This window comes from Oryctolagus cuniculus, chromosome 12 (assembly GCF_051225735.1).
Source record: "Oryctolagus cuniculus isolate XC-2025 breed Fujian yellow rabbit chromosome 12, ASM5122573v1, whole genome shotgun sequence".
NCBI lineage: Eukaryota > Metazoa > Chordata > Mammalia > Lagomorpha > Leporidae > Oryctolagus > Oryctolagus cuniculus.
This window is the reverse complement of record NC_142878.1, coordinates 50,178,001-50,190,438: the sequence shown is the minus strand read 5'-3', so window position 1 is coordinate 50,190,438 and position 12,438 is coordinate 50,178,001. Positions and strand designations below refer to the sequence as shown.

The 12,438-nt window shown below is 45.3% G+C and overlaps 1 long non-coding RNA gene across 36 annotated transcripts in view; it reads left to right on the top strand.

Annotated features, from left to right (window-relative positions):
* LOC103351184 (uncharacterized) overlaps positions 1–12,438 on the top strand; it is a 430,373-nt gene that overhangs the window by 20,705 nt on the left and 397,230 nt on the right. Inside the window, exon 3 of one of the 36 annotated variants that reach the window (XR_016217461.1) lies at positions 11,766–11,813. The exons of the other annotated variants lie outside the window; for them this stretch is intronic. This is a non-coding gene — a long non-coding RNA (uncharacterized LOC103351184). The remainder of the gene's footprint in view (positions 1–11,765; positions 11,814–12,438) is intronic. 36 annotated transcript variants of the gene reach the window in all.

Below are 12,438 nucleotides of genomic sequence, written 5' to 3'. Positions count from 1 at the left end.
GAGGAGCTGGGACTTGAACCATGCACTCAGATATGTGATGTGAGCATCCCAAGTGTTGTCTTAACTGCTGTGCCAAGTGCCCACTTCTACTTCCTGTTTTCTATTTTTTCATATCTAATCTCCATGGGATTAGAGTATGCTAAGAAGGATCAGATTTAGATAGGAGGGAGGACTTTCTAGTAGTTCTGGGGATGCTATTGGCAATGAAATTTCATTCAATGTGTATTTTTTAAAGAAGATTTATTTGTAAGAATTAGAAGATGAGAAATCTTTCCATCCACTATCTCGCTCTCTGGATGGCTGCGATGACTGGGGCTGGGCAGGCCAGAGCTGGGAGCTTACTTGGGTCTCCCACGTGGGTAGCAGCGAGGGCCATTTTCCACTGCTTTTAGCAGGGAGCTGGGTCAGAAGTGGAGCAGCCAATCCCAGTACCCATATGGGATTTCGACATGCAGGCAGCAACTTTACCCACTACACAATGCCAGCCCCTCATTCAGTATGTATTTTCTACGTAATTACTAAATATAAGATGCTCCTGTAGATGGTGCAGCAAACAAAGATAGTGATGTGTTCACTGAAGTCAAGATGTCCTCAAATGTCTTAAGTGTAGGCAAAACATAAGAAAAGCATGGATAAAATGCGATGAAGGACCAAAGAAGTGATCCCATTGAGTGGGAGAGATTGCAACAGGTTCAGAGGTGGAGTTCATGTGTGGGTTGGCCTCAACAAGGAGGGATTCATGAGGCAGAGGGAGGAAATAGACAAGCTGGCAAAACAGTAACCGCACGAGCAAAGGCACGGAGATGTGCGAGGGTGGGTTGTTCCTGGAGACAAGGTGGTGGTCCGATTAACTGGAACGGGAAGATGGGGGAGGAGAGAAACGGGGCATAAAGATGGAGGTGTGATCCCATGTGTCAGAGGTCCTGGGTGCAGAAACTGGAAATCGCAAAGAGCACTGCTTGGGGGCCAGAGAGGGGCGAGAAACCCAGGCTGTCCCTAATACTGGCTCTGTGGTATGGGTTATGTCAAATCACTGCTTTGAATCCATTTTTTGTCTAATGTGAAATGCTCTTGTATTACTGAAAACCACTCCTCAAACCTCCACCCAAATGAACCATGATGTTGACCATGAGGCATGATTTAGTCTGAGCAGGCAGGGCAGTGAATGGAGATTGTGTTAGGGCCCCTAGAAATCACGGAGGTAGCTGGTGCCGCGGTTCACTGGGCTAATCCTCTGCCTGCGGCGCTGGGTTCTGTCCCAGTTGCTCCTCTTTCAGTCCAGTTCTCTGCTGTGGCCTGGGAGTGCAGTGGAGGATGGCCCAAGTGCTTGGGCCCTGGGTCTCCCTGCATGGGAGACCAGGAGAAGCACCTGGCTCCTGGCTTCAGATCAGCGGTTTGCCAGCCGCAGCTGCCATTTGGGGGGTAAACCAATGGAAAAGGAAGACCTTTCTCACTGTCCACTCTGTCAAAAAAAAAAAAAAAAATCACAGAGGTAAGTAAACTCGCCTACAGATGCACAGCTTGTAAGAGGGAGGGGCGTGATGAGACCTTTTGTATTCTGATGCTTTAGAAACCAACTACACCTCCTGTGGGGGAGGAGAGAGCATTCTGGATCTGTGAGGTGGTGGATGTTGGCATGAGCCTCGGAACAGTGTCCCTGGGGGCCGGCCAGCTTCGAGGGAAGTGGGCGGGTGTGACACAAAAGAGCAAAGAACGGAGCTGCAACCGTGTGGCTGAGCTCTCAGCGCTGGGAGGTGGGGGCCTTGCTCCCACAGGGAGCAACAGAAACCTTCCCTGCTGTCTAGACTAGGGAAGCACGGTGGCAGTGTGGGGAGAGCCAGTCCTCAGCAGTGCCACCGCGTGGCGGAGAGGAGCCAGGTCTCTGCGCAGCCTCTCAAGCCAAGTCCTCTCCCTGCACCAGCACCATGGGGCCAAGCCCGGGGTGTGTTCACGCAAAAGGCTTGAGGCAGCCGTCAAGGTGCCTCCGGAGAAAAAGAAAGAGAATAGGTTATGTGTAATTCAGATTTATAGAGCAGCTCTAAGTGGTCATTAGGATAAAATAACTACAGTGAAAAAGAAAAAACCCTATATCTAGCTCTAAAGGGTTAACTTTGTTTCTTTAACTGGGTGATCCAGAAACTCATTTTGTGAGATTCTGGATGTGAAGAGATATTTATTTTCAACAGGGAATGAAATGATTTCATTTTAAGTTTACACCAGGTTTAATAAACTGCTGGCAGAGGAGGTGTCCAGTGACCCCAGCTGGATGTCCTCCTGTCTCTGCGTTTTCATATTTCTGCGTTTACTCCTTGAGTGTCTCGTGGATGAGGGGAAACTCTAAGAAGCGCATTGGTCATGTTAATTACTGGCTGAATTACACCTGTTCCTGATCAATCATCATTAAGTAAAGCTCTGTTTCCATCAGGGTCATGGCAAATGGTGCTCCAGGTCTGATAAGGAGCCTCTGAAAAGTAACCAATGAGTAAGACTCCAGTGAGGCATTTTCCCCCACAATGTTGACCATTGTATCATTCATCATTGATTTAGAACTTACTGGATTTTGGGACATAAAATCTTAGACTCGGAAGAGTCTATGGTGGTCATTTAGTTCAACCTTTTATTCTAGGCAGGAACACTTTCTGCAAAATCCCTGACTTGGTGTGGCAGAAGATCAGTCAGTGCAGGATCTGCTAAAACACCTGGGGTATACAGTTCATTGCTTTGTGGAGCAGCGCTTTCTCAAGATTCAAAGGGTAGCCTGGGAGCAACAGTAGGCCTCACGTGGGAGTTAGTGAGAAATGCTGAATCTGGGCCCCTCCCTGGCCCTGCAGGGTCGGAGGCTTCAGTAGGCAAGCTTCCTGGGTGTGTTTGAGAGGCATTGGACTATCTCACTGTTGGATGGTTTCAGATGTTAGGTCTTAGTAGATGAAGTTTTCTGTGCTGATGTGGCCTACGGACTGGCATGTCAGCCTTGTCTGCCTCCAGGACCCTGGCTGGCGGCTCTGCTTCTTGCTGCTTTTGTAGTTACAAAGCATTGGCTGCTGCTGTTGCCACTGTGGGTACCTCACTTCCTTACCCTCCAGTTGTTGCTAGCTTCTCTAGGGGTGAGGGCTGGGCTGCAGCAAAGCCTTGATCAGCTTCACTGCGGTGGGAGCTGTGGCTCCAGAGCTTGGGTCAGAATTTGCTGGATCCGCCAAGATTCTGGCTTCCTCAGCATCCTCTGAAGGGGAGGGGAGGGGAGGGTAACTCAGAATTACAGCAGGACTTACACCACGTAGGGGTATAAAGAGGCAGAGAGGATCCAAGGTAAATTGCTGGCTCTTGTTCCTTCTGCTGAAATAAGCCATTGTATTCTTCTACCCTCCCTCTCCTGAAATGTGACCCATAGTGCTTTATTTTTTGACAAGTAGAGTTAGAGACAGATCTTCCTTCTGTTGGTTCACTCTCCAAATGGCCGCTACAGCTGGTGCTGCGCTGATCTGAAGCCAGGAGCCAGGTGCTTCTTCCTGGTCTCCCACACAGGTGCAGGGCCCAAGCACTTGGGCTATCATCCACTGGCCCCTGGGCCAGAGAGCTGGACTGGAAGAGGGGCAATCAGGACTAGAACCCGGTACCCGTATGGGATGCCGGTGCTGCAGGCGGAGGATTAACCTAGTGAGCCATGGCACTGGCCCCAGTGCTTTATTTTTAAGATTTATTTATTTGAAAGGCAGAATTGGAGAAATAGATCTTCAATCCACTGGTTCACTCACCAACAGCTGCAGCAGCCAGGGCTTGGCCAGGCTGAAGCCAGGAGCCAGGAACTCCATCCAGGCCTCATGTATGATGGAGGCCCGAACATTTGGGCCATCTTCTATTGCTTTCCAGGCACATTATCAGGGAGCTGGATTGGAAGCAGAGCAGTGGGACTTGAACCAGTGCTCCTATGGGGTGCTGGCATCCCAGGCATTGGCTTAACCTGCAGCACAAGGCTGGCCCACCTGTTGTATTTCATGGGAAGCTGTGAACAGCTTGGAAGTACGCTATCCCACCACTCATTTCTTTTTCTTTTTCTTTTCTCCTCTAAGATTATACCTTCCAAATAACATAGTCACTCCTAGGCTTTGAGTCTGTTTTCCAGGGAACTGAGATGGCTGCTTCATGTATGGTGCACCCACTGCTCCTGATTCTGCCATGTGGCTGTCTTCACAGTGGTCAACAACTTTCAAGTACCTCCTTCCTTCACATTCTAGAAGACGGCTACCATGCCTTTACATTCCTGGCTAAATGCCCTCAGTTTACTTTAAATATTCTTCAAGTTGCAGTTTTTAGTTCTCTCACCTCTTGTCTCATTCTAATAGTCATTATTTTCCTAAATTGACACTCCTTAAATGTCCCTCCAGGCATGGTCAGTGTGTGGCTGAGGTCAAGGTGAGTGTGATTTCTGATTTCTTATTGTGGGCATGAAATACTATTCATATGGCCGTCATGGCATGGGCCACCTCTCATGAGAGGAAAGCTGTGATCAGACAGGTTAAAAATGAGCTTAGGGAAATTAAGTTCAGAGTGAGACAGGCCTGGTTTGGCCTGTCAGTTTGAGGGAAGGGTGGGACCTCCTGTGAGCCCAGACTTCCTCTTGTGTGTTTGTGTTCCATTAGGACACACTTGGGCTGATTGGTATGCCAGGTGGAGGTGATGAAGTATTTGTGTTGATTCTTGGAGGGCTTGGAATAGTCTTAATCTTCTCTCATCCAGACAAACCCAGAGCCAGAGAATCTCCAAGAAAACATTAAGGTAGCTCCAGGTTTAGTTTTTCTGCATCAGAATGGCAATCTCAGAATGATCTAACCACCATGACAAGTGTCCTAAGATCTAGACCATTTTATTTCTGACAACCTTTTTCATTTTGCTTTGTTTTTAAGGATCGTTTACCTCATCTCCCCAAACTCCTAGGAGACTTTGTGATTTATGAGTAGGTGTTGTCTTTGTGCCCACTGGGAGCAAGCACTGTACCCATTTTTAAAACCTGTTTATTTATCTTATTTGAGGGAGATGGGGAGAGACTGACAGATGACATGTACTGGTTCACTTTCCCAAATGCCTGCAACAGCCATGCCTGGGCCAGATGGAAGCCAGGAGCCAGAACCTCTATCCAGCTCTCCCACATGGGTGGCAAGGGCCTGGGCACTTGGGCCGTCATCTCCTGCCTCCCAGGATTGATGTTAGCAGGAAGCTGGATAGGCAAAGGGGGCAGGGGTCCAGTGTCGTGGCATAACAGGTGAAACTGCCACCTGTGACATTGGCATCCCATATGGGCATTGTTTGAAGTCCTGGCTGCTTTCCTTCTGATCCAGCTCCCTGCTGGTGCTGGTGGCCTGGGAAGGGCAGTAGAAGATGGCCCAGGTGTTTGGGCCTCTGCTACTCACGTGGAAGATCAGCTCAAGCTCCTGGCTTCAGCCTGGCCCGGCACTGGCTGTTGCAGCCTCCTGCCTTCTAAGATTGAAGGGAGCATACCCAATAACAGTTGGCATGCTTGCAGATCTATTTTTAGCAACCCAGAAGTGCTATAGTAAACAGCCAGACAGGGAATGTCAGCCAGAAAGATCTGGGGAGGTATTTCATCACCTACCAGCCAGCATGCAGCAGTTCATTCTAAATGATTCATAGTGAGAATCCAGCACTATGCTGGTTTTTCTGCTCCCAGCAAAGCCCCCCTGGGCAGTCTGCTTTCCAGAGTATGATGGTGCATAAAGAATGCAGATGGGTTCTCTGATTTGAAGGCTAGCTTTACTCTGGCTTCTGAGCTCTCTGCACCTTCTTGAGGGAAGGGGAGGGAAGGCGAGAAGAGCAGTAAGAGCAAAGCAGGTTCCCGGGGCCCCTGCAGGCTAGAATCTCCAGCCCCGCCTGCCTTTATGGGGAGGCTGACATGTATTCAAGCTGTGGTTTTCCACCTAGGGATTCCACAAAGACCCTGTAATTAGACATAAACTACTGTGTGCATTTGAGGGTTACAAAGACACTTTTTCTTCCCACCAACTTTGCTAAATCATATGTAACAACTGTTATTTGTGGATAACGTTCTTGTTCTTTAACTTTCCCAAGCCTGGAAATCGTCATTGCAGTCTTCACCTGTGTACTTTCATTCTTGCCCCTGTAACTCACTTTGCTGTCAGTGGTTTGTGAACTTGGGAAAATTCTGGATCTATGTTTATATGTTGGGTGTGTCCTTGACCCAAAAAACCCACATGATCGTACAGTCCTCTCTCTACTTAGAATAAAAGCTAGTGCTTCTGCCTGCATGTCCTCAAGTCACAATCTTCCTTTAGTTCTGTTCCTGTGTTTCTCCCTGACTCCTCTGTCGTGTTCCCTGATCCCCTTGCCTAGCCGTCATCAACTACAAGCTTAGTTTAATAGGAGTTATTTGATCCTTTCATCTAAACTTCATTGTGTTAAACTTGTATGCATAACATCTTGTTTTCAGAGTTTATTATATATATATGTATTTTAAAGATTTATTTGAAAGAGTTACACAGAGAGGAGAGGCAGAGCGAGAGAGAGGTCTTCCGTTCAATGGTTCACTCCCCAGATGGCTGCTCCGGCTGGAGCTGCACCAGTCCGGAGCCAGGAGCTTCTTCCAGGTCTCCCACAGGGGTGCAGGAGCCCAAGGACTTGGGCCATCTTCTGCTTTCCCAGGCCATAGCAGAGAGCTGGATTGGAAGAGGAGCAGCTGGGACTAGAACCAGTGCCCATATGGGATGCCAGCGCTTTAGGCCAGGGTGTTAACTCACTGCACCACAGCGCCGGCCCCAGTTTATTATATTTTGAAACTATTTGTCTTCATAATTATTTGTACAATGATCCTCTCCCTCCTAGATTCAAGTTTCCATGAAGACAAGTGCTTTTTTTTTAAAACTGTTGTATTATGATACTTGATGGAGTTTCTGCCTGAAATATGGTAGGTTCTTAGTAACTATTGACTGAATGAACATTAACTAAAATTAGTATTAGTAATCATAAAATATAAAATTAAGAATGCTAAAACAATGCAGCCATTAAAGATATATATATTTATCGGCCTGCTTTATCATAAAATCCTGGTATGTTTTTCATTGAAAAAACACCACTGTATGAAATACTATGTTATTTTCATGTAGTATACTAAAATATTTTGCACATAAAAGATACAAAACTTCAGTTTGACAGGGGAATAAGATAAGGAGAGTTCTTGTAGAACATGGTGGCTATAATAAGTATTGCATACTTAAATTGCTGAAGTAGATTTTAAATGTTCTTTACATACACAGACACACGCGTATACACAAATATGTGATATGTTTGATATCTTCTGCTCTTACTAATGCTAATATTTGGATGCTGCAGTGCTGGCATCCCATATGGATGCCAGTTTGAGTCCCGGCTGCTCCACTTCTGATCCAGCTCTCTGCTATGGCCTGGGAAAGCAGTAGAAGATGGCCCAAGGCCTTGGGCTCCTGCACTGCATGGAAGACCTGGAAGAAGCTTCTGGCTTCAGATCAGCACAGCTCCGGCCATTGTGGCCATCTGGGGAGTGAACCAATGGATGGAAGACTGACTTTCTCTCTCCCCCGACTCCTACTCCCGAACTCTACCTTTCAAATAATAAATAAACCTTACATTCATGGACAATGGAATTAAGATATTTAAAAATTAATATTTGAAAGAGTTAGAGATGAGGGAGAGAATCTTCCATCCATTGGTTCACTTTAGATGGCCACAATGGCCAGCATTGAGTCAGGCCAAACCCCGTACTTGGGAGCCTAATCTGGATCTCCCATGTTGGTGCAGGGACCCAAGTACTTGGGTTATTTTCCAGTCCTTTGCCCAGGACATTAGCAGGGAGCTGGATCAGAAGTAGAACAGCCAGGACACAAACTGACACCACATGGGATACCACCATCGCAGGTGGTGGTTTTACCTGCTGTGCCACAACGTCGGCCCCAACTTCTCTTTTTATAATTTAATAATATATCCAGGAACTTTTTCATGATACTTCTATTAAATGTAGCTCCTTTGAAAAAGTGTCGCTCCCCCTCTTCGTGGAGGAATGACACAGGACCCTGCGTTGTTCTTTCGTCTGCTCGGCCCTCCCCGGGTTTGCTGCTGGTTCTTCCCGGGTTGGCTGCCGTCCCTTCCACCTCCGTGGAAGGGCGGTTCCCCCTGCCACATTCCCCACTTCCGCAGGGGAGCGGCACACCGCCGGCCGGCTCTCTCGGGGGCTGCACAGGTGTTCCTTCAGATAGATGTTCCTGGTGCATGCTGTCTCTCTCCTCCTTTATAGTCCTCTTCCACCAATCCCAACTCTGCTGTCCACACGCCGAGTACGCTGCTCTCCTCCAATCAGGAGCAGGATCAGCTCCTGCAGGTTATTGGTTGAACTGGAGGCAGCTGTGTAGAAGCTGTTACTCCCTTCTCAGCGCCATATTGTGGGAGAGCAGATGCATAGAATAAGTCTTAATTCCAGTAACTTAGTCTAGTCCGAGTTGCTCCCAGTTGCTCCCCACATTAAAGTACATGTTTCTGTAATCCTTTCACTAGTTCCCTTCTTAATGAATGTTCACATTGTTTCCTATTTGAGTTTTCTTATACCTTTTTCCCTCTTCCCCTCAATATTAGTGGTGAGGTTAAAGAGAATGGAATGGTTAGCCACAGATAACAAAAGGCAAAAGTTGGACAAAAATGGCTTGGCACATAAAAAGACTTATATCTGTGGATGAGATTTGAAAAAGGTATCTATCAAGTTGTAGATGATTTTCAACCTGAAATTGATCTTTAGGTACCTATAGAGTATTTTTCTTTTTTCTTAAGATTTACTTAAGAAAAGTAGTTAGAGGCAGCGGTAGAGAGAGAGGTCTTCCATCTTCTGGTTCACTCCCCCAATGGCTGCAACGGCCAGAGCTGCGCCAATCTGGAGCCAGGAGCTTCTTCTGGGTCTCCCATGTGGATGCAGGGTCCCAAGGATTTAGGCCATGTTCCACTGCTTTCCCAGGCCACAGCAGAGAGCTGGATAGGAAGTAGAGCAGCCAGGACTCCAACTCCTATGGGATACTGGCACTGCAGGTGGCAACCTCACCCACTGTGCCACAGTGCCAGCCCCTAGAAAGTCATCTTCTAAAATGTTTTTTTTTTTTTTTCTCTGCTGCTTGTGTTTATTTTTGGGTATTTGAGTGAGGGAGAGGGAAATATCATTCCCATAAGCTAGCTCATTCCCCAAATGCTGGCAACTGCTTAAGCTGGGTAAATCAATCTAGGTCTCCCACGTGGTGACAAGGACACAAGTTCTTGAGGGGCCAGTGTTGTGGTGTAGCAGGTTAAGCAGATGCCTGACATGCTGGCATCTTGTATAGGAGTGCCAGCTGGAACCCAGCTGCTCCCTTTCTGATGCAGCTCCCTGTTTATGTGTTTGGGAAAGCAGCAGCAGATGGCCCAAGTGCTCGGTCCTCTACCACTGAGGTGGAGTTCCAGGTTCCCGGCTCCAGCCTGGGCTATTTCTGGCTGTTGCGGCCATTTGGGGAGTGAACCAGAAGAGGGAAGATCGATTTCGGTCTCTGTCATTCTGCCTTTCAAATAAATCTTAAATAAAGGACTTGAACATCATCTACTGCCTCCTGGGGTACATATAAGCAGGAAACTGGAACTTGGAGAGGAGCTGGGGCTCAATCAGACACTGTGACATGGGCTATGGGCATCTCAATTAGCATCTTAACTTCTGGGTTAAACACCCACTCCTAGAAAGTCTTAAAACTGAGTCTAAGCATACTGTCAAGTACTTGCAGTGGTAAGTGATAGCTTTTGAGCAGATTAACTTACTCCATTGTTGATACTATGGCAATTATTTTAGGTAGATGGAGTCCCCCCCCCCCCCAAAGAAGGGGGGGCATTCCTCAGACTTTGATACTGTGAGTACTTAAGGTTTCCTGTTACCAGAGTTTGAGAAATTATATATATATTTATATCCTTCTGTGTGTGTGTGTGTGTGTGTGTGTATATATATATATTAAAAGTAGAAGGATATAAAGAAAAAACCTCATTGCTTTAAGATTGTGAGTTACCTCCATTCCTGTCATCCCCTTCCTAGGGCTCTAGAATACTTATTCATTTCTCTATATATTCTCTGATATTTCATTTTATTCTTCAGATTGTTGATATTGGCATCCATGTGTAGGCTTCTGTGGGTTCTGAAACATAAAATTTGATGGCCTTCTTTAAAATAGAGTACAATTTAAAAGTGAATTCAGAAAAGTAAGTTCAGACTTTGATGTTGTATTTGACATTTTTAAAGTCTGGTTTATTAGTGCAAGAGGTTTTCAAAGGACTCATGGAAAGTATGCATTATGAAAACCATGGATTTCAATTTTTTTTGCAGAAAAAAAGCCAATTCCATTGTTCCATGAACTATTTGAAGTACCCTAGTGGCCTGTCACACCTAAAGAAAACTTTGTTCTGTATTTTCTTGGCAGTGTACTTTTGATTACCTTTTTATATCATAGTACCTCTGTAATATTTCCTATAATGAGAACAGAAACAGAACTAAGGATTTCTTCTGGTTGATTAAAAAACCCTTATTTTGATAGTTGGAATGTATTCTCACACAAATACACTCAATTTTATTTCTTTATATAGTTGAATTTTAAAAATAAAAAATCCTAATAAATGGTCGCTAATGTGATTTCTATCAGAACAGAAAAAAATTGGTCCATTTATAATTGTTTATACTGCTTTATAGATATACTGCATATAGATTGGAAAAAGCTGTTCTGATGAGTTGATGAGAAGTAAATCTTGCTAGATTTATACCTGTGGTGTTTGGAAGACATTTGCACAGACCAACCTCAGCCTTGGTGTAGTTCCAACTCTTCTCTCCTCCACTCCTCACTGACTTCTGGTGCTGTTCTCAGGACACCCTCAATACAATAAAATGACCTCTAATACTGTACCTTTTGAGCTGAGAGTGAGTTGGCAAGGTGGGTGGGAGAAGTATTCAAGAGTCATTCTTACATGAGATGGGTAGCAATTAACCATGCAAAGAAGTAACTTCAAGCAACATGAATATTCCATGCAGCATCCTAATTAAATGTGTTTCCATCTCAGTTGAGCTGAATCCTGAAAATATCTGCAGCCACTCCCACAAACTGAACAGGGAGGAAAGTCTGACCAAGCAGAAAGGCAAAATGGGAGGAAGCAGTGATCTTAACCCACTGTGGTTGATTATCTGTCTTTGATAAAATTTTATCAAAGGTAACTTTGTGAACACATTTCTAGGGCCCCTTCCTGAACTTTCTAGAAGCTGGTGAAAAGTAAGGACTCTGAAGTACCAGTTTCCTTACCTTCATGATAAGTTTGCTTCTGAAACAAATTCTTTTCAAGAGAGGGAATAGTGGAAAAACCAAATTTGAGTTTTTCAGATTTTGTTTGGAAACTGTATCTTCATAGGTTTGAAAAATGCTCTTTTAATGTGAATACTTAGGTTATATGAAAATAGATGTAAAATAGACAAGACCAGTTTTGGTAGTTGCCTTCTCATGGTTTAGAGTAACTTCAAAGGTTATTTAAGGTCTGAAAATTAGAAATCTAACTATGCCTTCATATTTTCTTGGTTATTAAATGTTTTAAGTAAAATTTAGTTTAAGTGGAATGCTTTCATTTTGAAAGTACAGATTAATGAGCTTTGACAAGTTTGTAAGGCTTTGGAGTCCTTACCCTGAATTCCCTCCTGCTCCTTTGCCTTTGACATTCTTTTCTCTCCCCAGGGTGAGAATCCTAGACTAGAATGCGTGGAATGAGCATTCGGCACAGTGGTAAAGATGCTGCTTGCTGCTTGGGATGGGTTGGGTCCTTGCTCTGCTTCCAGTTCCTTCCTGCTGAGGCATGCCCCTAGGAGGCAGCCGCTGATGGCTCAAGCACATGCATCCCTGGCACTAACTTGGGGGAACCTAGGTTGAGTTCCAGGTTCCAGGCTTTGGCCTGGCCCAGCCCCAGTTGTCGTGGGCAATTTGGGAAGCCAAGCCAACCAGGAAATGGATGATCCTCTCTTCCTGAGAGAGAGGGGAAGAGAGGGAAGGAAGAAGGTAGGAGGTGGGTAGGGAGGGGATGGGGGAGTGGGAAGAGAACTCTTAACTATTTTTGAACTTCTCTATAAACAATCTTACATACTCACTTGTATCTTTTTGTTCAACATAATGTTTCTGAAATTGAGCCAAGTTCTGTGTATTAGTTCATCCCTTTTAATTGATAAGTAGCATTTCATTGTATGGATATACCTTGTTATCTGATGGACACTTTAGATTATATGCAGAGTTGACAATAATGCTTTTGCACAATCTTTTTGTCTGTGTTTGTTTCTCTTGGGTAAATACCTAGGATAGGATTCTTGGTCAAAGGGTAGGTGCTTGTTTAACTTAGTACAACATTGGTAGTCTTCCT